Here is a 27869-nt window from a genome sequence, read left to right on the forward strand (position 1 = left end):
TAAAATCCATAATGAATGAGCAAAATGAATTACGCGCGCGCCTCGCGTCTAGTCGGTCGAGAGCGCCGCGCAACACTCGCTCAAATATGATTTTCGTTGCACGCCGGCCCCGGGGCCATTTTGAATGGATAATGTTCCCTTCAAGTAGGGAAATTAGTCTCCAAGAGTACGAAATACTACAAGGCATTATCATTTTACGCAGTCCTCGCCGGAGACACCGCGAAACGTTCCCAAAGGTTTCCAAACTTTTTCAGAAAACCACCCCTAAACAGAAAATTGATGGAAATTTATTTACAAGAGAGGAGTTGCATTATCAGCTTACGTCCGTGGCTATCCCCGTGTGGACGTACGGTAAAAAAATCCGTTAAAATTAAGAGCACCCCGCGTTAACGTAAATTCACACGTGCAGTTCGTTCCCGGAAAGTTACTGTCGAAATATTTCGAAAACTAGGAAAACTTTTAATACGAGAGGCTCTTGGTTCCAGAATAGAGATGTTTATTTTTTAGTTTTGAAGCGTCTCGAAAGTTTTTAATTATAGAAAAACAAAACGATCGCGTAAACAATCCCTGTACTCGAAGTTGAATACAAGGTTCGGTGTTGAATTCGTTCTAGATCCACTTAAAGCGACGTACGAGGCGAATAGAAAAAAAAACTCTGTCGCATTAAAGAAGTTGGACAGTAAAGCCTGGCGGCCATATTGCTTCGACTCGGCGTTAAGAAAAGTTTATACGGTTTTGCTGGGTTTAACGATAAAGCAAAGTAATTGATGTGGCAAGTCGTTGGTTTTCGTTCCATTCATCGTCCTTCGCATCAGCCGGACGTAAGAAAATTTTCAATCGAGTCTCCTGCATTTATCTTTTCCAAAAATACAACGTACAATTTTTACGATTTTTCCATTCGCGTGTACAACGATACGCTCTGTATATCGTAGTAGGATCGGTCCGTGCATTGTTGGCACGCTTTTTTTCACAGTAACAAAGGCCTCTCTCCGTGCGTTAATACCGCGTTTTTCCGGCGACTGACGGAGTTTTTTCCTTCGCGTTTTATTTTCCATCGACGGAAGGAACGATTTTCGCCGCGTCCCGATCGAATCGTCCGCTAAATATTCTATCGTCGGAAGATTCACCGTCGAGGGGATTTCGGGATCCGTCAGCCGCCGGATGCGTCGATCGTTTTCACGAGGATTTCCACCTTGGTTGTTTTCTGTCTCGCGACCGTTGAAAAGCATCCAACAGCTTTCGTCGAAAGAAAAATCTATTAGCAACTTGACGTGCTTTCCCTCCCACGCCCCCTCCGTGATCCGATTAATCGTTTATTTTACGCTCGACGGAGCGATAGAATCGTCTTCGAACTCGTTGCTTCCGTTTCCACGTTACTTCCCCCCACCCGTTCCGCTTTCGTTTCGTTTTTAATTTGACGCGAGTGTTTACGGACGTTGGTAATGTAAAATTATATCCGGGACGGACGGTACTCACGGCTAGAAAACGTTTCTCGAGGTTCGCCGGAGGTTTAATCAGTCGGATGCTCGGGAGGGAACGCAAAAGATGTCGTTGCGATTACTGCAGCCACAAATGATCTTTTGTTCGCGACAAATGAAATTGGACGGTTGCTGTTTAGCGTGGCTAAGAAATTGCGATTAATTCTTAACGAGTTACACCTGTTACCGAGCGTACGCAGCATCCGGCGAATCGAGGACGAGAGACTTTCCTTATCTTTTATCTTCGAGGCATCTTTAAAAATTGTTTTCATCGACTGTAGATTTTGTGGCGCACGAAACGTCAAAGCTGTCTGCTTCCGCAAAGGGTTAATGAATCGTTGGAGACGTTTAAAAAAATAAAGAAAAAGAGGATCTCGTGCCAACGTTGTTTTGCCTGTAAATCGATGGGATGAAATATTTGATTACGCGGTGGAAAAATATCGCGAAATAATAGCGAGGTGGAGGGGGGAAGGTAGTCAAAGCGCAGACAGGGTGCAATCATTCGGGGTATTACGTGTTCTGTTTTTCACCGATTGGCGGTTTGACCGAGATATGGCCGTGCCTCCATCAAACTACATTTCATCGTTTTTTTTCTCTGTCTTGCAGAATTCGAGTTGCTGGCAGAGGGCTTGGTCGACGAGCCGGGGCTACAGCGAACCGGTGAGTTTTCTCTACCCCTTTAATGCGATTATAAATTGTAAACGGCTGCAAGGAACGAGCGGCTTTCTCCCATTCAACCTTCTGTCTCCTTTTTTCGTTCGTCGGTTCGTTATATCGCTCTCGGGGTACGCCGCGACGGGCTACGAGGCACTTAATTTTCGAGGCTGCATTTACAGAGCAGCGGAACGTCGAAACTACCGGTAATTAACGCGTGGCTCGATTCTCCTCGCTTCCGGATCGAAATCTGATCGTTCGTAGACCGTCGTTTTTCCCGAACGTTTTGCATTTTAAAAGAGTGGAGCATCGATTATCAGGAATAATAGGCGGACAAAGCGTTCTCGATAAACGAATCTTTCGATAATCGATGCCGGAGAAATAAACATGGGGAATGGTTTTAATCTGCCGGAGGAGAATGTGGACGTTACTTTCCTCGGGTGATCCTCTCCTGTTAACCCCTTACCTCTCGATTTATTTTCAAGACCTTTCGATTAAAAATTTTTAAATACGCTACCGAAGTATATGAAATAAAATAGGATGCAAACTGCAAGAATTTCTGTTGCGTTAAAGATTTTGAAGAATCGAGCTAAGAATTTGCAAGAGTGATGGCAATCATCGGTGGAAAATTGTGTCGAGGAGAATGGATGATTGAATAATTCCATTAGCTCAAGTATCGAGGAGGCAGATAGCCGTTATCGGGCGAGATTTACTTCATTAGAGGGACGAATTCATAATTTCAATAGAGCCTCTTTCATTCAGAATCGGAATGAAAGGACATCTTCTGTTCCATCGGATCCGATCCGTAATTCCTCGATGTTGAAATAAAATTAAATATAAAAAATGTATAGGCCGTCGATGGTTCTTTATTGAAACGAATAATGCGTAGTCGGGAACCTTTATCGATCCTTTAAAAACAGATATTTTAGGAAGCATTATTTTTAAAAAATTGGGTACGTTCCGGAGTTTGCGGAGTTTGACGGATCAAATTGGGACGAACTACAAGCCCAATTCGGTTTAATAACGTTTTTGACTGATTGCTGTCCTCTTCAGTTCCTGGTTTGTTTCGCGAGGATCGCAGGATTCGCAGAGAGGAACCGGAGGTAGACGGAAGAACACGGAGAGGTCGGGAAAGGTTGGCGTTCCTCCTCACAGAGTTCACCGTAATTTTCAACTATTCACTCGCTCGCTTTTACGTCTCCGTAACCTCTTCGCGTTGCGATAGAAAAACTCGTCTCCGTGGCGGGTAAAAGGCGCGCCGAGCAAAGACAACCTTCGTACCTCGAGGTTCGTCGGTCGTTTCGATTCCGAAGTGCCTTCCGTTTCCTTCCACCGTTTACATTCTTTAACTTCTCCCGGAGAATTCATCCTTTTACAGAAACAAAGCTCGCAGATTCTAAACTCAATAGTTTAGAGATACGTCTGCCTCGTATTCCGGAGTCCCTTTACGTCTCCGCCCGTTCGACGTCGCTTCCGTTTGATCAAGTATGTCAAACATGCGATCCGTTCCACTAAACTCCGTGATCTCCTATCTTCCTGTTCGTTTCGTTCCCTTTTATCGGTCGTTGGTCTTCGTGTTTCGTTATTGTATCCGTGTTTGTTTCCTTTCAGGGTTGAAAATAACGTTCGTTGTAAATTTTAGTTTGATGAAAAATTCGTATTCTATATTGTCTACGAAGAACCTTATTTTCGGTTGTACAATGATATCGAGATCACCTTGTACAGTCTACGGTCCACTCGAGCGCGCGTACTCGACGAGCATTCGACATCGATTTATCCCAAAGCTGAGCTTCGTTCGAAAAAAAATTCGCGTTTCGGGCTCTGTTCGCTCGTATCGCCGGTTAAGAGACACCCTATATATCTTTACTGCGTCGCTCTCATTTTACACGCGAGCAAAATTTGATTAAAATCCGGACTTCCATGTTCATTGTCAGCCATGTTTGAGGGAATTCAGAATCCATTTGTTTCGCAGCACGGAACCCCCGGGCGCGTTTGAGACGCGAACGATTGACACGCTTCGGAGTTTGCGGCAACTCCTATTCTCCTCCGCATTATTGGTTCGCCCGTCTCTTCTTTGCATTCATCGAACCGAGGGAAATCCACGGGACGGAAGGCTCGTCGATATTGGCCCCCTTTCTTATTTATTTATCGCGAAACGGGTCTCCCTTCGGAGTCTTTGTCGGTTTCGGTTCGTCGATGCATTCCCCGCGTCTCGCTTTCGTTCGCCTCCGAGTCTCTTCTTCCGCCATTTCTTCTTTGTCGCGCCCCCTCTGGCGGCCGGTAATACGGGTGATATATTAAAGTTGAACTGCATTGTATCGAATATACGCGTGGAAGGGTGGGGAACGATCGGTTGATCCGGACCAGGCGACGTGAAAAGCTTCGGAATGCATATACCTCGACGCTTGTGCGCGCCGGGAGGAAAGGATGATGGCCTCGATCGTTTTACAGAAAGATGCATCTTGACACGAATGCCATAAACGCTTTTCACCTCGCTTTCGATTCTTTCCGTGACGTTCGTGAAATTCATTCGTCGATGGATCCGCGATCCGCCGTAATGCCGTCGATGCGATTCGTCTCGATGATCCGACGCAGAATTTAACGCCCACGCGCGCACCTTTGACGATGCCCGTCTCAATTCTTAGCTTTCCCTACCCGAGTCCGCCGATACTTTATCACCTGTACTCGATAGATACCCCGTAAGTGGCGAGTTTCGTACCGTAATTTAATTTTATTTAATTTCGTCCAAATTTGTCTTCGACGCGAGAGGATTCGAGATTTGTAAATTAGGGTTGGCCAGAGATTAGCCTGACCCTACGCCCTTCCATCCCGAGATATTTCGAAAGAGGCTTCGGGTGGATTTTCGTCGAAGAATATTCCCGAAGGCGGATTAAATGGGGAGTTTACGCATCGGTGTCCCCCTTTGACGTGGTTAACAATGACGTTTGCAGCCCCTCGGACGACGGAAGTCGAGGATCGCGCGATACAAATCGCTCAAGCTAACCTCGTCGGCGGTTCGGACTTAATTTAACGACTCGTTCAGCGATTTCGAGAGATATTCACGGGTAAAGATCCTCGGATTCACTTGGCGGAGCGAACAGTTAAAACGGCACTCGAGCGACCTTCCCCGTCGACGAGCCTCCGCGTTTACATCTCGATCCCCTTTTCCTTCGTCGTTTCGCTACGCGGAAGCGCACGGCCGTTGTAGATAAAGCGAACTTTATATATGTATACGAAAACCACGGTATAAAATACGGAAGCGAGCTCCCTCTCGTTCCCCACCCACGTCTCTTCTCGTCCGTTCATATTTTACAACCCCCCCGGCTCTCTAACGTCGTCGTCGAGGGCGTCTCTTACGGAGTTGGCAGCGACGCGCTTGTGCCAGGTCGTTAGCGACGACGAAGTCTTATCGTTTAGTTTATTCCGCCGTTGCTAATATTCTCGTCCTCGAAGAAAGGAAACATCGGCGGAGGGGGTGGAAAAAAATTCGGCGAAGAAAAAGCGATAAGTGAATCTTAATTCCGCCATCCACCGCGCTGCTCCGTAGCAATCTTCTCCGTGAACGTTGCGTCGGATCGACCGTTATTGCTCCGGGTATTCGAGACTATCAACGGAGATAGGATGAATCGAGAATGCAATAAGGCGTCCCAGGAAACCATGCCCTTTAACGAAGATTCAGTAAACGTTGTTCTCCATTCATATCAAGTACATTAGGCTGACGTCTTTCTATCATGGATCGTTCATTTTGGTAATGCGCTTGTCTCGGTTGTAAATGATTCGAATTATAGGATGATTATATACTTCGAAACGTTCTGTGACGACACTTGACGCGCTCGCCAGCAGGGGGCTACGTTCAACTTGTCTCTCTCACCAGTGCTCGCTAAAAAAATTAATTCTCAAGACTGGATGTTAAAGGAAATAAATTTATAACGGATACGACACCCCCAATGTCTATTTCTACCAGACAAAACTCGTAGAAGACGCGGTTTTGAGGTTCCTTAAACGGTAGTTTCCACGGGGATGAACCACGCGGCAAACTTGATATAAAATACCAGATATTCGCGGGAAATATTTCTGTGGATGCGGGGTATGCGAGAACTCTGGCGTTATTCCCGGCACGTCTGCCGTATGCACATATTGCATTTCTGCGTAGGGGAGAGACAAGTGCGCTCGTACCGGCTGGGGGATGACGCAGGAAAGGGGCGCGGAATGGGGCTCTTTTCGAGCTAAGTGCAGCCAACCCTCGAACCGCGTGTCTCGTTTGCCCGTTTTCTAGCGTCGCGTTCGAATCGGTGAACTTTCTTCCTCTCTCTCGCTCGTGGTTGGAAAGCAGCTGGAATCTTGACAGAAATTACATCGTTTTCGAGGATCGATCGACGACGTTGCGCAAAAACAATTCCGTTCGTCGACCGTTTTAACGTCACGTTCGTTAATACAGGCCCCCGGAATTGAAGTCGGAGCGCGCGGCGTTTTCAACGCTTTCATTCGACGATAAGAGATCCGCAAACTCATGGGAAACTTTACTCCAAGCTGGACGAGTATTCAGCCGAACGAATACAAAGCGCTGTTCCCTTAAGGGGGGTATTCTCATTGGCGAGCGGGAAAAGAAGGTGTTCTCGGGGAATATCGTGCGAGGGAAAGCATAAGAGCGGATAATTTTAAATTTTAATATAGGATCGCCGAGCGCATTGCATTTCGACGTTTCTTAAACTCGAAGACGCGTACCGCTCCCCAGATTCCTCGGCGAGCTTTTTATATAAAATCGCGCAGCACGTTTTCTGCTCTTCGAGATTCTTAAACGCGGCATGTACGGCTACGGTCTGCCCGCCAATCTGTTTAGGAAGTTTTTGTACAAAATCTGCGTACGCAAATAATAGCAGATTTTTATATAAAACTGCGCAGCGCATTTCTTGCTTCTTGACATCCTTGAACACACGTATCCGCTTCCAGATTTTTTGGGGAGTTTCTTGCACGAAACGTATAAGCGAACGCGGTATCGGATTTTGATGCGAGATTACGGGGCACGTTTCATACTTTTTTACATTTTTTAGTGCTAAATATTTAGTCTGCTTGCAGGATATTTTAATATAAAAATGATTTTAAATCTCGATGCATCGTCGTTTCTTAAAGTTGAAAACGCAGACGCAGCCTGTTCGAGTAGTTTCTGGAAAAAGGGTATCGACGCGAATAATATCAAATTTTAATATAAGGTTATGGAGCACGTTTCCAAAACTTTGATACTTTTTAATATTGTAAATAAGAATGCAGACTGCTTGTCGGACTCTTTCGGAAAGTTTCGGTAGGAGAAGTATAAGCTCGAATGGCTTCAGAATTTAATATAAGGTTGTGGGGCATACTTTCTACACTTTGATAGTCTTTTGAATCGAATATAGGAATGCAGTATACTCGGGAGACTCTTTGGAAACTTTCGGTAAGAAAAGTATAAGCTCGTATAATTTTAGATTTTATTACAAGGTTGGAAGTGCGCGTTTTCTACACTTCGATGTTCTTTAATGTTGAATATGTGCTCGAGTAACTTCGATGGGAAGGTGAACAGCTTATTGCGCGTTGGCGTTTCTCAAAGTAGAAAATTAGAATTCGGTTTGGTCTCAAATCTCTTTAATTTTTCGTTCGTTGCAAATTCGGGTCTGTTTCGAAGAAGAAGAAACATTTTATTTTCGAAATGAGTATTTTATCCAAATCGAAATTTTCCAAAGCGAAGTAAGAAATTGCCTGGGGGGGTTGGTTTTCGCGCGGAAGGTGGGCGTTGAGGATCTCTGGTTGCAAGGGGGAAACGGAAACGTTAAGTCAAAGAAATAGCAGAAAATTGTACTTATCCGGGGCTAAGTGCACGCCGCGCTTAGAACGATTTCCGACGCCTCGGAGCTCGATGAAAATTCCCCGGAGCGCGAAGAAACGAGAGTGCCAATAAGTCTCGCGAATCGGATGTCGGAGGGGGTAAATTGTCAAAGGTGTCTGGGGGCGTATGCAAGGTTCTCGGGTAGTCTGGTCTCGATGTTCTGGAGGGAATCGAAACGCTGTGCTGGAGGATCGCCACGGACGTCGATAGGCGCGAGAAACTCGATAGATCTTCGGACGAAGGTATCGCGTGGCTACCGGCGTCGTCGACGAAACGGAGAACGGAGCGAAACCGACGCGAACGTATATCCCGGTGCAAACGGGGACGAGGAAAGAAGTAAGCAGAAATATTCCACGATGGGGTTTATTCGCTATTTTATGCATTCATGACGCGCACTTTTATGCATTCACTTTTACGGGCAGGAAAGCGACTTCTTACTCGAACTCGAGGAACAGCCGGGACGCGAAAAAGTACAGCCGGAGTTTCGATGAACCGAGGCAAACCCAACGAAAACTCTATGAAACTCGGATTAAGGGGATCCTCGTCTAACGGGTTCAAAAAAATGCATTTTCATTTTTCCGAGGGGATTATATTTCGAAGTCTCTTGAAATTCCAAATGGAGCCACGAGCTCCGTCAAACAGATGTATTCTGAGATTTAAGAAACAAGTTGTGGTAAACGTGTCTAAAGAATGGCAAAAATTGATACGTATTAAGTTTTTCAGTCAGGGCTGGAAATAACTTCTTCAAACTGTACCAAACGCGTTTGATTAGACTCGATGACTAAAAAAAATTCCAGTATCACGAAAATTTCAATAATATTTTAAAAGTATAAGAAGGAAAAGAAGTTCTCCATCGTTCAGGAACGAGAGTTTTCGAAAATTTCGTTCGAAGAGACGAATGCTGCCAAGACAATTTTTGATCATCATCCCCTGTTTATCGACGTGCTCTCGCCACTGGCGGAATCAGAGATTGGTAAAATTCGTTTCTGCTCCGGCTATCAGAGTTTCTTGTTCGTCGCGTTTCCGCAAATATGCGTTTAATGCAATGAAGCGTTAGTTCCGTCGGAAGTCGACGCGATTGAAAGTTGGTTTTTCATTTCTCTGAAACGTAATTTCTTTACGGATACACGGCGCTCTCCCCTCGGTCGACGTTTCAGAGGGAAAGTTCGCCCGCCTCTGAGCCAGGTTATAAGGTAGAAACTTTATCGGCCGGCTGTAGCAGCGAGTTCTTTGCCAGGTTTTCACGTAAGGGATGCAACGCTCGACCCCGATCGTAGAATAGCCGGGATTTCTCATTAAATACGACTAAACGATCGAAACAAACCATGAGCACCGCGTCCAGGCACGAACAGCGAAATTAATTTTACTGGCCTTCGGTGGCTAGAATCAAGGGATGTTCCTTCAATTTCGTATTCGAATATTTTATTTTATCTTCTTCTTCCTTCTCTCTTGACTTCCTCGATCGTCCACGACAGGGTTAATTCGCTATGTTTGTTTCTATAATTCACAACTTGGTTTTGGCATGGCCAAGGGGATATAATTTTAAAATATTTGCTATAAATATATCATCGTTGGAACAGTTTCGCGTGCCTCCATATCTAAGAAATTGCAATTTTGCGAGCGAAGAGAAAAAGAAATGCAGTGCATCGATCGAAGCCAGGCCGCAAACGGGGGATTCTTTCTTCATGGTCAGCGGGAGGATTCGGTCTCGTTTTTCAGCCTTCTTTACGATCGGTATAAAGTTACCTGGGCACCGGATGGACGTACAGGCGAGCCCAGGATACGAGTCTGCAAATACGTGTGTGTTTACATAGCGTCTGACCGCTTCCGGCACAGAAGCACGGCTTCGTCTCCGTCTGGATCCTTTCCTCAACGCTGGAACAGGAGGACGGACGAAATTTCGTGTATATTTCACGAGCACGGCCGAGCGAGGGTGTCCTATTATTTTATTCAGGATGTGGTCGCGCGCGGTGAGACCGGAAATCGCACGAGTGCGAAGTTTCCTCTTCGCGAAGCGGCCTTGCTTTAAGAAAGATCGACAGTGTCTTGAGAAATTTTTCGACGAAATTAAAAAATTTCAAATCGTTCTAAAAAAATTATTTTCAATTGCAGAGATCAATTACAATCATTTTTGGCGAATACGCATACTCCCGAAATCCTACGCACTTTCGAGACAAAAATTCTTTACTGAAACTATTACGTGTGGTCAGAAATGTTTCTCCAGAGGCACAGAAAAATAAGGCCTACTCGTATACCTCGTCTGTGGTCGAAATTTGGTATCTGGACGAAAATTTTGGTCATTTGCGTCGCGTACGTCGGTCGCGGGGGAGGGCAAACAACCGTGGAGAAACGGGGAAGAGAAAGTCTCTGTTCGAGCATCGATTTTTACGTTTGCGGCGATGGTTCGACGCAAGTAAACGAGGAGAAACAGAATAGGGACAAATAGAGAGAGAAATCGTAACCGTGAGGGCGAGGATCCTGGAGGAGAAAGAGGAAGTGAGACGTACGAAACGATCGGCGAAGAGAGTGTACGTAGGATTCTGCCGCGTTACTGCGGACGAGCCGCCGATTCGAGTCTGGTCGACTGATTTCTCCCCCTCGTCGTATCACGGTTGAACTCGAGAAAATTTCCTATCGCAGCGGATGCGGAGAAATGACGCGGAAAATCGGACGGAATGCCCCCTTCGGTCCGTTGCAATCTTTTAGTTTCTCTTTCCTTACATTTTCCTTTTTTTTTATTCTTCTCTTTCACCGTCGAATTTATTCTCAACGGCTTGACCGGTTCTCGTTAACGCTGGCAACCTCTTCCGACGCCTTCCGTCGTCGATCGACCGTTATTCGATTCATTCTCGGCCGTCGTTCCGACGGAAAGCGTCCACACGAATAAATTTGATTACATACCGATTGATATGCAGGCAGAGGCTCTTGAAACGGTTCAGTGTAATAACTCGTTCGCTATTGGCCACAGACGACTTCCGGTCCTGTTTTGCGTCAGTCCAAGGCCGAAATAGTAAGCTGGTTTTTAAATATTTTCGTTTCTCTTTATTGGAAATTTTTATTGAAAAAATATTTATCGTATCGTACGAATGGGATAGTTAATTCAATAGTTACGGATCAATTGTAACCAAAGGCTGTTAAGATGAGTAGGGAAACGAGAGTAGGAACGCGATGTCAATGGCCGACTTCACATTCTCAGTCGACCGTTTCAACATGAGTTTCCGAGTAGGCTGAAGAGTGTCATGCTAGAGTGAATTCAAATATTTCGAACATGTATGCAGTCTATTTCAAACCTTCGGTGGGACCTTATTTCCGCTATCTCCATTTTTAATAGTTCCACATAGCATCGAGTTTACGGAGAAGCGGGTGCTAGTTCAGAATATTTAACACAAAATAATTTAGGCTTTGAACAGAATTATATGTTTTTTACGTGCCTTCTGATAGGGTATTCAAAGAGTACAATGATTTATAGTTCGAGGGCATTTAAGATCGTTAAAGCGCGATTACGGATGAAGATATTTGACTTTAAATAGGATAATGGGAGCAGGGAAGAGTTGCCTAATGCGTATCAATCGCTTAAATCATACCTCTTCAATTTCTTTATTATTATTGAATATACTTGAGCACGATCCAGTAGTGAACATGTACCTTTTATACGGGTTTCTTCTTGAAATACAAAAAACATGATTCACTGCACCGTGAAAGCCCCGAAGAAGAACGAGGAAGATATTAAATCTACGTCCAAATACTAATATAATAATTTTGCGTTTATCGCGTCAGCATAGTAATTCCGGATGTTCCTTTCGAGGAATTATGGTAATTACGCCCTATTTTCTCTCTTAATGGGTTCGATATCAACGAATTTTCGAACAATACCGAGTCTCCGAAATACATGCGTGTACACGTATATCGCTTAAATTTATAATACAAACAATGATAATGAACCGTTTAATCGATTCACGAATACACCTAACGCGTATTTTGTGTCAGAATATATTTGCGACGGTTAAATTGAACGTTACTTTCTTCGTTATCCATTGTAAACAATTCTTATACGAATCAAGCAAACTTTACTAAATTAATACTCGATTTCGTGAAATTGACGCGTTTATCGGTTCACGGATTCAGGTGAGATCGAATAGAACGGTTGAAACGAAACGTTCGTTTCTTTTTTTACGGGATTCCAGGGAACAGTGGTTCCAAGATTCCTGGATCAACCGTCGTAACATTATTTTCAGCTCAGTCTCGGGGCAAACTCGCGTCGAAGGAATACGGGGTCGAAACGACTCGAAGAAAGAAACAAATGGCACCTTCGTGGCTCAATCTATCGGCTCATTTGAATAAGTCGACTGTCGGAAAGAGTCCCTACCCGCGCCACCGTCGACTCCACCCTTCTGTTGCGCGTCCCTTAGCTCCTCTCGCGGATTCTCCATTCATCCCTCGTCCCTCAAAGGGTGTTTCGTTTCTGTCGTCGCCGCTAGAAGCGCAGACATCTTTGCCCGGTGCCTTAAACGTCTCCTGATGGAAATCGCGATTACACTGTCTACTTTTTCCTCTTCCTATCGCGAGCAAGTACTTTCTAAAGGGTGACTCTTGCTCTCCACGGACCTCGCCATTGTTCTCGTTGGCCTCGAGGATCCTTCCCACGACTCGATCCCCCCGTAGAAAAAAGGAATCCCTTTGAAAACGACTTTCCCATTGATCGACACGACAATATTAAAAAATTACCATTTTCAAAATATAATTTTTTTTACAGACGTTTCAACTTGATAATTAATCGTTCTAGTTTCAAAGTCTCGTCGCGGTAGTCAAAGCGTCGAAAGAGATTTTCTAGAAATGGCCAGTGCTAATGCAAACGAGTCAATGAATTATAATAACGAGAGTTACCCAGTGCTTTATCCGACGGTGCATGACCCGGTCGAATTTTCGAATAACTTTCGACCGAATTTTCCTCGGCAATTACTCGACTATGCACCGTTGGTATTAATTTCGAGGAGCGAAGTATTCATCCGATGTTAAACTTAGGAGTCGGACTCGGGGTAGTAAATAAGGAACAGGTGCGAACGAACGAACCAGCGCGAAGTTCGGTTCGAGGAGGGCGGTATTCGTCGAGTTTTCTCGATTACGGTTGCCATTCTTTAGCGTATTTGCAACGCGTCGTCGCGCGAAAGTTCGCGCTGGCCCGTTGATCCTGGCGAAGGAAGTTTAACGGACGCAAAGGACCGTAATAAAACTTGGAACGGAATTAGAATTCGAGCTTAACGAATTAATGTAATAGCGGAGAGAATCCGTGGCGGTGTTTTAATATTCCCTTGCTACGCGATTAATAGCAGCTCGATTTCTAAAACCCACGGATTCTCTTGCGACCTAACCGCGTTAAGTTCCTTGAATAAAACTTGCAGAAATTAATCTGCCGTGAGAAATTACGGGTCGAAAGTATATTTAAAAAGGAATTGTGCACTTACTTAAGAACGAGTCCAGTCGTGCCCATTAGCGATTATGACTTGGCAACGTCCTGGCATCCTTTCCACCAATTTTTCCGCGTACAAGACGTATAACGACCTCCATATTTTACGAATGCCCCGCGTTAGTGCTTTTAATGATGAAATGCATTTTCTTCGAAGCTGTTGCTTCGCGCTCGCTTACGCATTTTTCAATAAGACGGTCAAATCCAATCCGGTTCCTCCCCACTCTTACATATTCTATTTCGCGAACATAACTGCAAACACGCTGTTATGTGACAATCGGAAACGACGATACCTATACAAATCTCGGATGCATTGAATTTTCGGTACGCGCATGCAACGCCGTAATCGGAGGAACGAAATCGAAGTAATAACCGCTGGAAAAGGATCGTAGAATCCCTTAAATGGAAGTTGCTCGCTCGAATACGCAATATGCAAAGTTTATGTATTATGTGGCACGGTCGTTGCGGTCCCTGGAAGACCGAAACGAACGCCAGCAGCGTCCAAACGGACGGAGCTCTCGAAAATGAACGAATTTTCACGATTCGCAGCTAATCGCGGTCCGTGCTTTTAGTTTACGAGAATGTTTGGGAAAATGGCTCTCGAAGTATCTCTGCCGTGGCTCGTTTGCTCGTCGCTGGTTGCCTTTTATCTGGAGCTACGCTAGAATTCGAAATCTCGCATTGGGTCTAGATTTTCAAAATATCACGTAAGAATATTGGATCCCAAAAATTTCAGACTGCGGCTATCTTAAGGTGCTGGTCTTCGTGAAACTCTTGCAATTTTTGTATTCTATATTTCAGAAGCTCTCGGACATTATCAAACTCGACTTTTTTCGTAGCATCCAATATTAAGGTTTAGTAAGTAGTTAAGGGAACAGCGTAATCCTAAGAAAAATTCTATACCAGACTTTCTTCGGGGTTCTGTAAATTCCCCAGCGTTCTCCTGCCGATGTAGAAGTTATTGCGTGGAAAATTCCCGACGAACCGCAAATATTTATATGGAGGCTCCGATGTATGGCTTTGTTTCTCGATAGCGTTCAGAATCGCTGCGCTCGGAACGAATCGTTAATATCGGAGCGTTATTGTTCCTGGAGGAAGGCAGTTCGTTCTTTCGGGGGAGGCGAATTGTGGCCGCGCGCCTCTAAAGCCGCAACCGGCGGTGATTTTTTGCCTGGAAAGCGGCAATTGAAGGAGAACGAGCCGCGGTTCTGTTTCCAAGGAACGGTTCGGTTTCTTACTTAATTACCGCAACGACTTTGCGCGCCTCTTCTTGTTCGCTTGTGTCCGCTCGACGGTAATTGTGATCTTTGGATGTTTCCCTCTCCGTTGTTTGCGGTCTCCCGCCACGGGGGGATGCGACGTATAATATTCCTCGTAGCGTCTTTCGCGGTTGGGAGAATTGTTCTCGCGAACAGAACCGTTCGTTGCCATCTTCGCGAAACTTAACAGATTTGTAAATCGATCAAAAAAGTGTACGTATTTCTTTTATTCATGATTCCACCATGTGTTCCACCTTGTGGAAAGTATTATTTTATTCAGATCTGGTACAGTTTTTTGCTTAATTTTTATTTATTCCTAGAGGAGTTGTGGAATAAGGTTCATCTTCAACAATTGTTTTGCTTCATCATCTCGAACAGCCATACGTGGAGACCAACGACAACAAATATTCCAGGTGGGGAAATATTGATAATTTTTTGGACGTTGGTTTCGCCAGGAATCGGTTAACCGAGTTGATGTAGGGTGCCCTCGAGAGCGGGTTTTCTCGGCCGATTTCCGTTTTTCCGATCGTTATCGCGGACCAGGCGAACGATAGGTATATTCATGACCCGGAGATCCATTAAAAGCACCGGTTCCAAAAATTCGTTCGCCGAGCGGCGAACGAGGGAGAATATGTATGCGACGAATAACCATAAAGCACTTTCGAATGTCTCCAGTGGATTTCCTCCGAGCCACTCCGGGCCACGTTCGCCGCTATTTCCATAGGAAAATAAGTATCCTTTCTGCATTTCCACGAATCCTTCGGGAATTGTAAAACGGGAGGCGAGCCGCGATAATTCTGTAGGTGTCGAGAGAGGATTCGGAACTCTGGGAGGAATGGCACGTTGGCCGAGTGCCCGTGAAACTTGGAGGTGTTGCGGAAGAAAATGGCTAGTCGGTACCTCTTTCATTTCGTATATATATATACATCCTTTCATCCGTTGGCAGAAACCGGTATACATCGGGCTTGTATCTGGTTCTACACGCCGTTAAATAGTACCGGGAATGAGGGATGACACTTTTAGTGGCACTTCGTCCTTTCCTTCTCTCGGTATTTTCCGTTCCAATCTCTCCTGGTCCTACTCTGCGTGTTCCGCCTCGGCCTCAGGGTATTGTTAAGTTTTCCACCCTCTTACCCTTCTCGCTCATCCACGCCCATAGTTCGACACCATTTCCGTGCAACCGGTTCCTTTTGTCTTCCTCGGCCAAATATGTAGTGTCAGACAACCGACTACTGCCTCGCTTCTGGCTATGCCGGAATACCTCTTCCTATTATCTGCAGTCTGCCACGCGAGAACGTCGACAACTTGTAAGAAACGCGAGTAAGACGAAGGGAATTGTTATATTCTCGAGGCGCATAACCTATAGAAGTAGGCGTTCAGAAGAATCGATATACCGTCTGTCCCGCGACACCGTGTCGACGATATCTTCCGAATACTTAACGAACACACCGATAGTTTCAGTCTCTTCCAAATTCGTCCGTCTATCGATAAAAATTTCCGTAAAAACAACACAACGTCCAGTTTCCTGAAATAGACAAACAACACAGTCGAACGGGTAGCGTGCATATTTTAAATATCTTTCTGTACCCTTTAAATTTATAATTATTCAAACGTATATATAAATTTCTGCGCTGCGGTTTACCAGTGTATAGAACGTCGTGCCTGTGCGTTCGTATTCTTTTTCCTTTAAGATTCCGTTTAAAAGGGGTCGAATACCATTGGGGAAACGTCGGGATTAAATTTTTAATAAATCTGAATCCGAACCTGTATTGCTCCGCATCAGCGAATTTAAAATTTTTTTCGCTCCTGACCCCTTCTCGCGAATACGAAATTATCAACGTTCTGTTTTATAAAATTAATCGACATCAGAAACTCGACTATCGCGCGCGGTGCATATTTTTATTCAAATAAATCCGTGCCATTTTAATAAAATTCCATTTTAAAATTTATTCATTAATTTTAATTAATAAAACGTAGAAAGAGATTAAACGAATAAACGTTACGACAAATTTACGAGCACATTCGCGAAGACTATTGAAATTTCGCATTATAATTCAGCTCTTGAAAGTACATCGTTCGTTAATATTCCGTTGATTATAGTTGTACGACATCGTTCTCCTAATGAAATAATTTATGAATATTTCTTCAAAATGCAAATTGGCAATGCAATATTAATGTTGTCTTTGATTGTAGCAGCTAGTGTAAACACGTTTGTTATTCATTTATTTCGAAATATCGAACAAGTCACTTATACAGGGTGTTCTGCCACCCCTGGGAAAAATTTTAATGAGGGATTCTAGAGGTCAAAATAAGACGAAAATCAAGAATACCAATTTGTTGATGGAGGCATCGTTAAATTTTTAAGAAAAATCGACAGGGGGTAGGTGCCTAAATTTTTCGACGAAAAAAAAAAATTTTAAATCGTTCTGAAAAAATTATTTTCGGTTGCGGGGGTCAATTACAATCATTTTTGGTCATTATACATACCTCCGAAATCCTACCCACTTTCGAGAAAAAAATTCGAGAAGGTGTGAAATTTTTCGACGAAAAAAAAATTTTTCAAATCGTTCTAAAAAAATTATTTCTAGATTCTGGGGTCAATTACAATCATTTTTGGTTATTAGACATACCCTCGAAATCCTACCCACTTTCGAGAAAAAAATTCAGTACGGGCGGAACTTTTCTGTAACCGAGCACCGCAGGAGTTGGTTATTGACAAAAGGCTAAATCATCCTTTTTGTTGTTTCGATCCTCTGCTGCGGATGTACCGTGGATTGCTGCGTTGTTCTCCGACCGGTTAAAGCGTTAATCATCCCCGAGCGATGGGGGAAGCTACTGAAAAATATCCGTAGCACCGGTGGGCGAGGTTCGTCGGTTCGAACGTTTTCTCAGATAAAACTTCCCCTTGCTCGGTTTCCTGGCTCCTCCTCGGGGGCTCGCGGAACCAAGTTCTCGCGATACCGCAACGGAGAACGGAAGGGTAGAATAAGAAGAGGCGGCCCGATAAGTACTCCATTTCGCGATGGTATCGCAGCGAGAACGTTTTCCTGGGCGTTCGAATACGGAAAGGCGGCCGTGTAAGTCCATAGAAAGCGGGGGAGGAATCGTTGGCATCAGTCTGGTCCGGCGAGTTTCCACGAAGGAAGTGTCGGATCACCGAGAGGGTCGGTGGCTGGTCCGGTTACCTAGCACGACGATACCAACAAGGGGTTGCTTCTCCCTCGGGCATCGTTATTCACAACTATCCCAGACCAACGATGCTTCAACGAGGGTGCGAGGATATGCACGTTGCTCGACCTCGAGCCGCGACGTGACCCTCTCTATTATTCAGTTGTCCCTGAAGAGGTCGCAGCCACCTCGGACGGAGGAAGTTCGCGACGTCTTCGATGTTTCCCGGAAACTCTTTTAAACCGCCTTTACTCGGACATTTCGCTGATTTCGCGTCGTGATAGTCGACCGTTTCCCGACTAGAAACATTTCTTTTGCTCCGACGCCGCGTCTCGTGGTCGATTATTACGGCAAATTATATTTGCGGGCGCCAATCTCTTTATTCGGGACGAAACAGAGAGATTTTATGGAGCTTTCTTTGGATTTAAAGTATGAGATGAATCTATGTATATTTTTTCAGAAATTAAGTAGATTATACTGTCCATAATAGGAGTTATAGGGAAATCACAAACCCACAGAATAAAAATTTTAACTTTATATTTATATTTGTATATTTGTTGTGACGAAATGTCGAGAATACAAGTTACCTCGAAAGGCTATCGTTGTCTATTGTAACTTTTTTTCGTTGCACGAGAGTTTGCCCATATATCACCGTTTTATTCCCCCTGTTCGGGGGTTTACGACGTGTCAATTGCCATTCGCCAGTGATACTGTTGGATTCCTTCCCGGAAACTCGCGTTCTTACCGTGCACAAAACATCACTTTAGATCTCTGAAAATTTGGAAGAATTGAAGGAGTTGATAGTAATATTTCCGTACAAAAATAGCATGCTTATTCTCGAGCGAAGTGCCGAGAAGTTTTGACAAATTTCAAATAAAAATTTATTCGAGTGGATCGAACTTTTCCTCAAGCTGGACAAGTTATGGATAAGTTATATAGATCGTGACTATCCAGTAACAATATTTGTCGAGTAACGTGCATTACATTTCGCTTTCTTCGTCACCACTGTCATCGTTGGGCAGTTAGGGAAACGGATATACAGCGAACTGTCGTTATTGTACGTTCCGTCGGGAGCTACACCGTATCGGAGTGAAATATCGAGATCGCGATATCTTGCTTACCGCGTACGCACCCTGGGACCTTCCACTTTGATATCAATTTTGACGAAAACAATTAACGCTGTACAGAACAAAGTTATTGAAAACATTAGGAAGGGTTACAAATTTGTTGAGCATTCAATTGCGTTCCGATACGTGGACTGGTGCTGTTTTGAAGTGGCTTCGATCGTCGTTGGTACGAAGTTGCAATTCCACCGATTCTATCTGGTGGTATATACCCAGTGTATCGATCGCGATCTAACGCGAACTTTATCTTAACACGTGTTGTACGATCGGCCACAGCGACACACGGCGAGAAGAAGTTCAGGACCACAGAAGCAAACAGGATAGTAGAGATAGAGAAGAACATTGGTCGACTACGAAGCCACTAAAGAGCAATCACTGTGGTAGAAACGATCAACAGTGGTCATTTTTAAAATGAAATTAAATGCGACACGATTTATATACAATACTTATTGAAGTTAATATGCGAAGGAAAATGAGATTTCAGGAACAGTAAAAAGCCACGAGTATGAAAGCATCGAGAGATCGTGTTTACAAATGTAAAATTTGGGTTTAGAAATTCTTTACAAGTTTAAAATTGTATAGAAAACTACTCAGAAATATTTAACGTTGCCTCGTTAAATTTTTATTTTGACAAGACCGGTTTTCCAAGCGTCTTCCACCTTCTTTACCCTCTGTTTTGCAAGGGTGGCTGGCGGATAATGTCCTCGCGACAGACAGCTCTTCGCGCCTTCTTCCCAGCGTTGTTTAGCAAAACGAACAAGACCGTCGCGGATGGAATTTCATGCTGGCCGCGGTCGTAAAAAAACGTGACGGGGAAACGAGGACGAAGCTGGATTATGGAAATGCCCGCGGCGAATTTTTCTGGTTCCATTGGCGCGCGTAAACTGCAACGATGCTAACGAATCTCTGTGTCGAAAAGTAATTTCTGTTCCATTTGTTTGTCCCGTCGCACACGAGCGTCCGTCGCGCGTCGGTGAATATGAAACTCGCGGATCACGTTTTATGCAATGTTTTTCATTCAATTAATCAATCTAGGGAAAATACACCGTGTAGATTTTATTCAGCGCGCAGGGAGGGGTGAAGGGCCGTGCAATTCTCTTTATAACCAATTTTATAGCAGTAGTTTAACACTACGACAGTTTTCAGAGTCTACTCTACTCTCGAAATTTATTTTCTACTTGTACGGACTCTCTTTTTACGGGTTAAAAAGAAAAATTTATGGAAATTAAAGATACAAACGAATCTTGTTTATTTTTTATTTCAAAGTCGTACCGAAAATATAACCAATTAAATTTTTAACGATACCAGGGATTCTGGTGCTCGAACTATTTTTTTAATTAAAAAAAAAAAAAGGGAAGAGACGACGCGATCGCTTATCCGAAACCGCGTTCTACCTTGAGAACGTTTCAGGGAGTGACTAACGCCCGCGGAAAATTTTATAGTCGAGCCATTATCGTAAAAGTCTATAGTAGGCCTCCGGGAGCAGGATTATGAAAACGACCGCCATAAGCGTACGTTACGCTCGGCTCGTCTATTGCCACGCGTGACGCCGGAACCGAAACGAACCGAAATGGCCGGCGCGTAGAATTTAATTTAACTTTTCTGGTTCGACCGATGCCGCCGCGAAATCGACCCTCCGCCGTTCTCGGCTATCTCGACCGTTCGGCTTGATCGACGTCAGTTAATTTAGACACTCGGAATATATGGGAACTTTTTTGCCCCAAAACCGTACGAGGCTTGTTCCGTCCACGATATCGGACTATTAACTCTCTGCGGTCCGAGATATTTTTAATATTTCGTTCCAACGCGATTCAGCTATTTCTCCGTTACTGCTCGACATCGAAAACCTAGTATATTTAACGTACGTCTAGCAACGTTGTATAAAAATATGTTTTCCTATTGTATTTAAAAAAAAAATGTTTCCTACAAATCGAGCCGTTGTTTTTGAAACTGGTATAAATACAGTTGTATAAACCAGTGAGAGAGTAACTAAAATAATTCAACCTTTTGTAGTTTTCACAATTTCCAAGGAGCATGCAAAGTCTCTGTCTCGTGAAATTGTCACGATTTGATTCGAAGTTGTCGAAGCACGCATCGTTGGAAACGTTTGCACAGCGCAAAGAGATAACTATCGGGTACACAGTAACAACGTTTTCGCGATACGAGTTGCAGCGAAGTTGTAGCCATCGATATTAGATGTCGTGTTTACACCGAAGTTATTATAACATCGACGTTGTAATTCAGAGTTGTTCGACGAAGCGACTTCGAGTTGCTACGATGATTAGAACGATGTTGAGAGACACGTAAACGGATCGAACAGAACCGATCACGTCCATGAAAAATTCAACGCGAAAGCAATGTCGAAATTCCCGTAATTAATCATTCGGTAACGCTGAACGTTCGGACCGCAACTTTGGCGGCGAGCGAGCATCTAATTTTTCATTTCATATATTGGTACTACGGGGAAATCCTGACTCACTGCAGTCGAAAGTTGTTAAACTATTTCAACTTCGATACGCCCGAACGTGTAAACGCGTACTCGCTCGAGCAGGAGTTAGAACCGTCGACGTCACTAAGTTCGAAATTAGAAACCGTGGAAACGTAGTTGCTGTATTTAATACACAGGACGCTTGGCGCATTTCGGATCGGTTGTATCTCGAATTTAAAAGACGAAAAGATACCGAATACGGTCTATATTAATAATAAAACTTTAAAGCGAAACTTCTCGAGACAAGAAGCTCATTTTGACGAACGAGGCTGTTATCACACCACGAGTACACTAGAAATTATACTCCTATCCTGAAAGCAATTTCCACGCTCGGTAGAGGTCTCGTTGCAAGTCATAAACCCGGTCCACGGAACGAAGTCTTAAAGATTAAAATTTAACTAAATAACCGAGTACTTGACGCCGGGTCCTAAAGCGTACCTCGTTCGATGAAGATCAACCAGGGTTTGCGCGATCTTTAAAAATAAATATTCAGTTTCACCTAACTTTTACTTCAAAGATTCCCAGCTGGTATTAATTTACGAACGAGAGGATCCCGGTCTCTTAAAAAACTACTTTCGAAGAACCATCCAATTAAACCGACGGTTTATTCAATTAAGCCAACGATTGCTCGCGGAGATTTTTCATTTCGTTTCCAACGAGGGACGCGATTTTCTGATTTTCGCGTTCCGGGGGGGAGGAAAAATTGTAGGAAGGATCGTCGGATCGGGCTAATTCCAGGCCGCGCGCGGAACGCGATAAATAAATCCTTAATGCGAGAAGAACCTTAGGTGCTTATCTATTTACTGGCTGCGTCGTTTTCCCTGCAGGCCACTTCATCCAGCCCCGGGTATGATCGTGGCTGTTGAATTTGCATATAAGGTGGCTCGCTGCGGTTTTCGAGCTTCCTTTTGTAGAAGGGATTGTTTCCGCGTATAGACAGAGCGATGGTTCACGATGAAAATGGCTCGTTCGGTGCACCGTTACAGGATAATAATACGTAGCAGAATTTACCGATATAATACGTATTGTTTGCAAAGGCTTCCCTCAAAGAGCCGGCGGGCATCGGTTAGTCGCAGAAATTTCTCAAACGCGTGCACGTACGGCTGGAATTCCGCCATGGTCCGACGAGATTTGAATTACTTTCCATTCGAGATGACATCGATCGTCGCCGTGTACCGCGCGGCTGCAATTAAACGCCGCGAATTTTCTTGAAGGCTTAAACTCTGTTTAAGGACACGTCACGGGGACTAATTGCCTAATCAGCAGCCTGGATTCCAAAGTTACGCTACATTTAAACTTCCAGCTAACTTGGAAGCGTGAACGATACCGCCGCTAAATGTTGCGCCCCTTCGTCAGCCGACTAATTGCACGGTACACCGCGGAGTAATTGTTTCGTTGTTGTCTCCGACAATGTTTCTTTCCCTATACAAGCCATCGAGCTATAAAATCTTTGTTAAGAACTATACCAGAGCGTTTCGCGGAGGGGATTGAGAATCCCTGGCCCGCTAGGAGGTTCAGCTATCACGCGGGCTTCCCCTCGGGCTTTACGATATCGCAAAACGCCTCCGGACTCGTTTAAGTGCGATGGACGTCGTAAGCTTTACGATCGTCCTAGAGCAGACGGCCCACTTTCGCGATATTACAAATCGTTTCAATTTTCCGGCCCGAACCCTGCATTCCTCGCGGCGGCCCCCCCCCCCCTCCCTCCTTGATTCTCGACAACAGCCCCCCGAAATCGCGCCAACCCTTTGCGAACGTGAAGTTTCCCCACTCGCGAGGCACGGTTACCGCGGGGTGAAAAGGAATTTTCGGCCAAAGAGGAGCCTTGCCCTCGACCCCGGTATTATTCCGCCTCTTTCGCGTCGCTACAATAGCTATCCCGACCGATATATCGATTCTACTTTGTATTACGTACGGAGCCCATTGAATTCGCCTACGCGATGTTTAGCTTCGAGCTGTCGTTTTCTTCGCGCCGGACCTCAAAGGCGCCCAACGCTTTCCGAACTTGCCGCGTTTAATATCGAAATATCGAGTAATCGCATTAGTTACGACTCTAGTTACAAACGATTGGTCTACCACGATTATCGAAAAAGCAAACTTAAATGGCAATCGAGATGTTCAGTGGAAGTAGTTGAGAAACACTGAAGTAGGATGGGAAAGACTATAGTAGTAGGTGCTCCTGTGCGTCGTGTCGGGCGCGTTACACGAAATGCGGCATTAAAATTCGAACACGATCATGAAAGCCGTACGGCAACGGCGATATAATCCGATACCGAGCCGGTTTATGGAATTCGGCGGTGCGGTCATTAAAGTCTCTCGAGAGATCGCCGTTCCCCCCGTATCTACTATCAGCTCGCTTGACCCACAGGTGATGCTTCGATCCTTTCTGCCTCGTCCTTCCTATCTTCTAGACCAAGGGTTCCCAAACGTTTCCATCCGCGCCACTTTGCGTTACTTGACTCGGCAAATACGAAACTAAAATGGTAGAAAAATAACAGAATAATCTCAAACTGACGATGACTCGATACAATCTAGGATTAGAATCCAACTAATTGACTTGTATTATTTTAACTTTTACCTTAGAAATTAAGTTAATATTTTGTTAAGAATTATTTCATTATAGAAACCATTTGGCATTTCTTTGCACGTGGAAGTAGAGTTTTAACTAAACATTTCCTTGGCTGCTTTGAGTCCAAAGTTCAATTCTTTTTACACAATTGGATAATGATCCACGACTGGACGGATACCCATAAGTGGCAGCTTACTCCATTAAAGCAATCGATACCCACACAGTGGACGTTCTCGGGATCCTTTTTGCTGAATCGATGTTCCGGTTGACGGCGAGCGGTGCAAACGCCGTCGGCGTTGTTACGATTTGCGTGGTTGCTTGTACGTCCTGCGTCAGGAATTACCTGTTTGGACATCGAAGCCAGCTAATCACGATCGGTCGACGTCCTATCGTCGATCGATGCCGTGTTCTCCTTCTCGCTGTCGGTTTGCTTTGCATTTCTCTCTGACACGCACCGACGGTGCAGGTGAGTTACCGTCATTAAACGGAACGGACGAACAAATATGTACCGAGCCGCGTATGGCGATTCTTGCGCGAATTTCGTGTGCTCGTAAATCTCGTCGTGCAACTGTCGCGATGGTACGGGGATCGGTTGTCTTATTCGAATCGACCGGAGCCAGTTTCGAACGGTTACGAACGGATTGTTACTCGGTTAACGGCCAACTATAATATTAACGACTCTCGAAGATAGAACGGGGGGAGGCATGAATAATTTTACGCTGTAATCGATTCCGGGCAACTTCGCTCGAAGCTTCGTTCGTTTAGCGATCTAAAATTAGAGCAATCTGTTGTTTTGCTATTCAATGCCGGGAATAGAAAAGCGGCGTTTTAATCTTATTGGACGGTGAAACGATCGATAGAATTTTTAGACATTTGTTGTGGTCGAAAAGGAGTTGAAATAAAATTTACGATCAAAGATTCTGAAACATTATTATTACTATGATACAAGAACCATTTCTCTTAAATGTCGATATTTTATAATATACATACGAAATATAATAGCTCACGCGCGCGTAAATTGTATTCAAATCGCTGACACAAAGTCAGTAAATCTTGTTTATCCGCGTTGTTTCGATCATCATTGATTAATTAAATATTCGGTGGCAGTTGATCGATAGAAATATCAGTTTACGCCGATATCATTTCGCGATAATTGGCATCAACACGCAATAATTTTCATTAAAGCGCAAGAAGAAGTTTCCTTTCATTTTATTATCAATACGTATGAGACACTTGGATATAATATTTCAACAGAACTCGATAGTCGAATAGTTCTGAATCTTAGGAACGTGCGACAACGAATGATAAAAATGGTCCACCGTCGCGGTTGAGGAAACGCCAGCAATAATGTCACTTGCCTCTCGTGGGCTTAGTTTAATTTCGGACGCGGTGAAAAAAAATACTTCCCTCGATTCCAGTCTACCGTCGCGGTCGTCACAGAGTAGATGAAAGTCGAAAAGGATTTTCGACAATCGCCATTTCCCTGCGACTCTCGGTCGGTTCCAGCTCTTCCATTTCGGCCTCTTTCATCGCCCCGCCCACGCGAGAGCTCGACCAAATTATCTTTAAAAAGAAGTGCACCGTGACCTCTCTCGTACCATTTTACATTCTCACCTCTGACCTTTCGCGAACGCGTCACGAGGCTCTGCATAGCTTATTCGCGGCCTCCGGGATGGTTACTTCGGTATTTAAAATCGCGAGTTCCATAGGTCAGCCATCTCAAATACCCGCCTGCAACCCGATCCGTACGACTTTGTCCCTCGCTCGACCCTTACGTTTTAATTTTTTAACGTGGCGGATCGATAGTGGCCAATAGCTATCTTCAATTTTAAAAATATTACCTACGCCCGTGAAACGTATCTCTTGCAAAGGACACACGGATAACTAAAATAGAGCAAAGTTGTTGGAAACTAAAAATGCACGAAATGATTTCCGTCTAAAACTATTTTTCTACGCAAAAATGGGTTATCGACACCGTTGGCATAGGTCCTGGCCTTGACGAGTACCGCGATCTTTCGTTCTCGGAGCGTCTCTCGATCGCGCGGACGTTTCGAAAGTAAAAACGCGTCCACGATGAAAACGAACGGTTGAAATACGACGAGGCCGCGCGTCTGTCGTGCAAAAATACGAGCGACGACGAGCGGCGGAGGCGCAAAAAGGAAGAAGAACGGACGGCAAAGAGGGCGCGCGATGAGTTACGAGCGGTCTCGTCGATTAATAACGCGCGGAAGCGCAGCTGGAAGTTTGACCAGCGGATAGCCGATCCTACGGAAGCCGAATAAACGTTAATTTATTTGCGAACCGTGCCCCTCGTTGCTCGGACTCCAATTCGAGGTATCGAATACACGTACGCGCCGTGCGTACTCGCGAATCCGCTACGTGCTCGACCCTTTCATCCCCTTGACAGTACTCTTTTTCCTTCTCTTACCCTTCCTGGATCGCGAGAAAGAAAATTATTCAATTAATTGTTCGCGCCACCGGACGAAAAGTCAGAGAAATTCATTTCTCGCGTTATAATCGAAACAACAATTTTTACGTACGCGAAGAGTTTGCTACGCGCAGATTTACAGAAGATATAGAAAAATATGACGAAACTATAGGCTAACTTTTCCTCGTTCCGAGCTACGGCTCTCGAGAAAATCGAGTTTGGAGATCCCCTTCGTGCTCCGAGAAGTGATTAAACTTTGGAACGTAATTTCAATTTAAAATTTTAAAAGATGTCTTTTGACAACGCGAGAAATTAAAGATTCGCTATTGCCCACCTGTAGAAGCCTGTATATTAACAAGGATAAATACTCGGCGAATATAACTTTGATATCAAGGAAGGAAGTATCTCGTTCCTCCAACAAGGAATTCGCCTTTCCACGATTGCTATTCTCCACCCGACTCTGTCCACTTAATTTTATTTTCTCTTATCCACTTTCGTTCCGGGGAGACACCTTTATCTACCGAAAGGTCTCGCAGGAACACTCGTTCCGCAATCATTCGTCGTAGCGACGAGGATCGAAGGACTCGTTCCTTCGTGTCTTTCCCTCGATCGAGCTTTCTATCGCGCGATTTCGTTCGCGTGACGGGATCCACGAACGCCTAAGGGGTGATATTCGCGAAAGGAATCCCCCGTGCATGGACGATCGAGCAGATGGTCACGTCGGGGGAACGTGGGCGCCACGCTCTCAGGAAAGTTCCATCTCATCAGCCATTAAACAAAGCAGCAGTAGACACAAAGGAGCGTCTGCATTGTCGAGAGGGTAGCTGGCAACGGCTCAAGAGAGAACCAACCCCCTGTCGACTAACGTCGAGAGGTGTTTCTGATTAATCTCCGCTGCCCCCTCGTCGCCCCTTTTTCCTTTCGTTCGCGTCTCTTTCTTGCCAGCTCCCGGTCGGTGTACCTTTCAAAAATGCAAAACGTTCCGCGACGAGGGCGAAAAACCCTTCCCTCGGCCGTGGAAGACTACCCCCTCGCGGACAGATAACCGTCCCCGAAATATGCGACTCAAAGGGGCCGGAATCAATGCCACTCACTGTCTTCCGTCGTGTTTGTCGCGATATTTCCACTACCACGAATTATATTTTGGGACACGTTTTCAGATAATAACTCCGGTTCATTTTAATCTCTTGTATATTTGTTGCGTCCATAAATTCTTTACCACGAAACAAAAATGTCGAGAGTTCTATCATCCAGTCGTGATAGAGAATTAAAACGTCGATGGAAAATAGTGGAGGTCGTCGCGGGAACAATAAAACGACAGGCGATCGTCGACTGTCTTTATTTCCGTGTCGTTTCGCCGTCGCGTAGCAAAGTTTT

General features: G+C 44.6%; 1 long non-coding RNA gene across 1 annotated transcript in view; it reads left to right on the forward strand.

The window, feature by feature from the left end:
• Positions 1-27869, forward strand: part of LOC143345637 (uncharacterized) — a 109309-nt gene that overhangs the window by 45863 nt on the left and 35577 nt on the right. The window contains exon 2 of the long non-coding RNA XR_013080287.1: positions 2085-2138. This is a non-coding gene — a long non-coding RNA (uncharacterized LOC143345637). The remainder of the gene's footprint in view (positions 1-2084; positions 2139-27869) is intronic.

The sequence above is a fragment of the Colletes latitarsis genome, chromosome 9 (genome assembly GCF_051014445.1).
Source record: "Colletes latitarsis isolate SP2378_abdomen chromosome 9, iyColLati1, whole genome shotgun sequence".
NCBI lineage: Eukaryota > Metazoa > Arthropoda > Insecta > Hymenoptera > Colletidae > Colletes > Colletes latitarsis.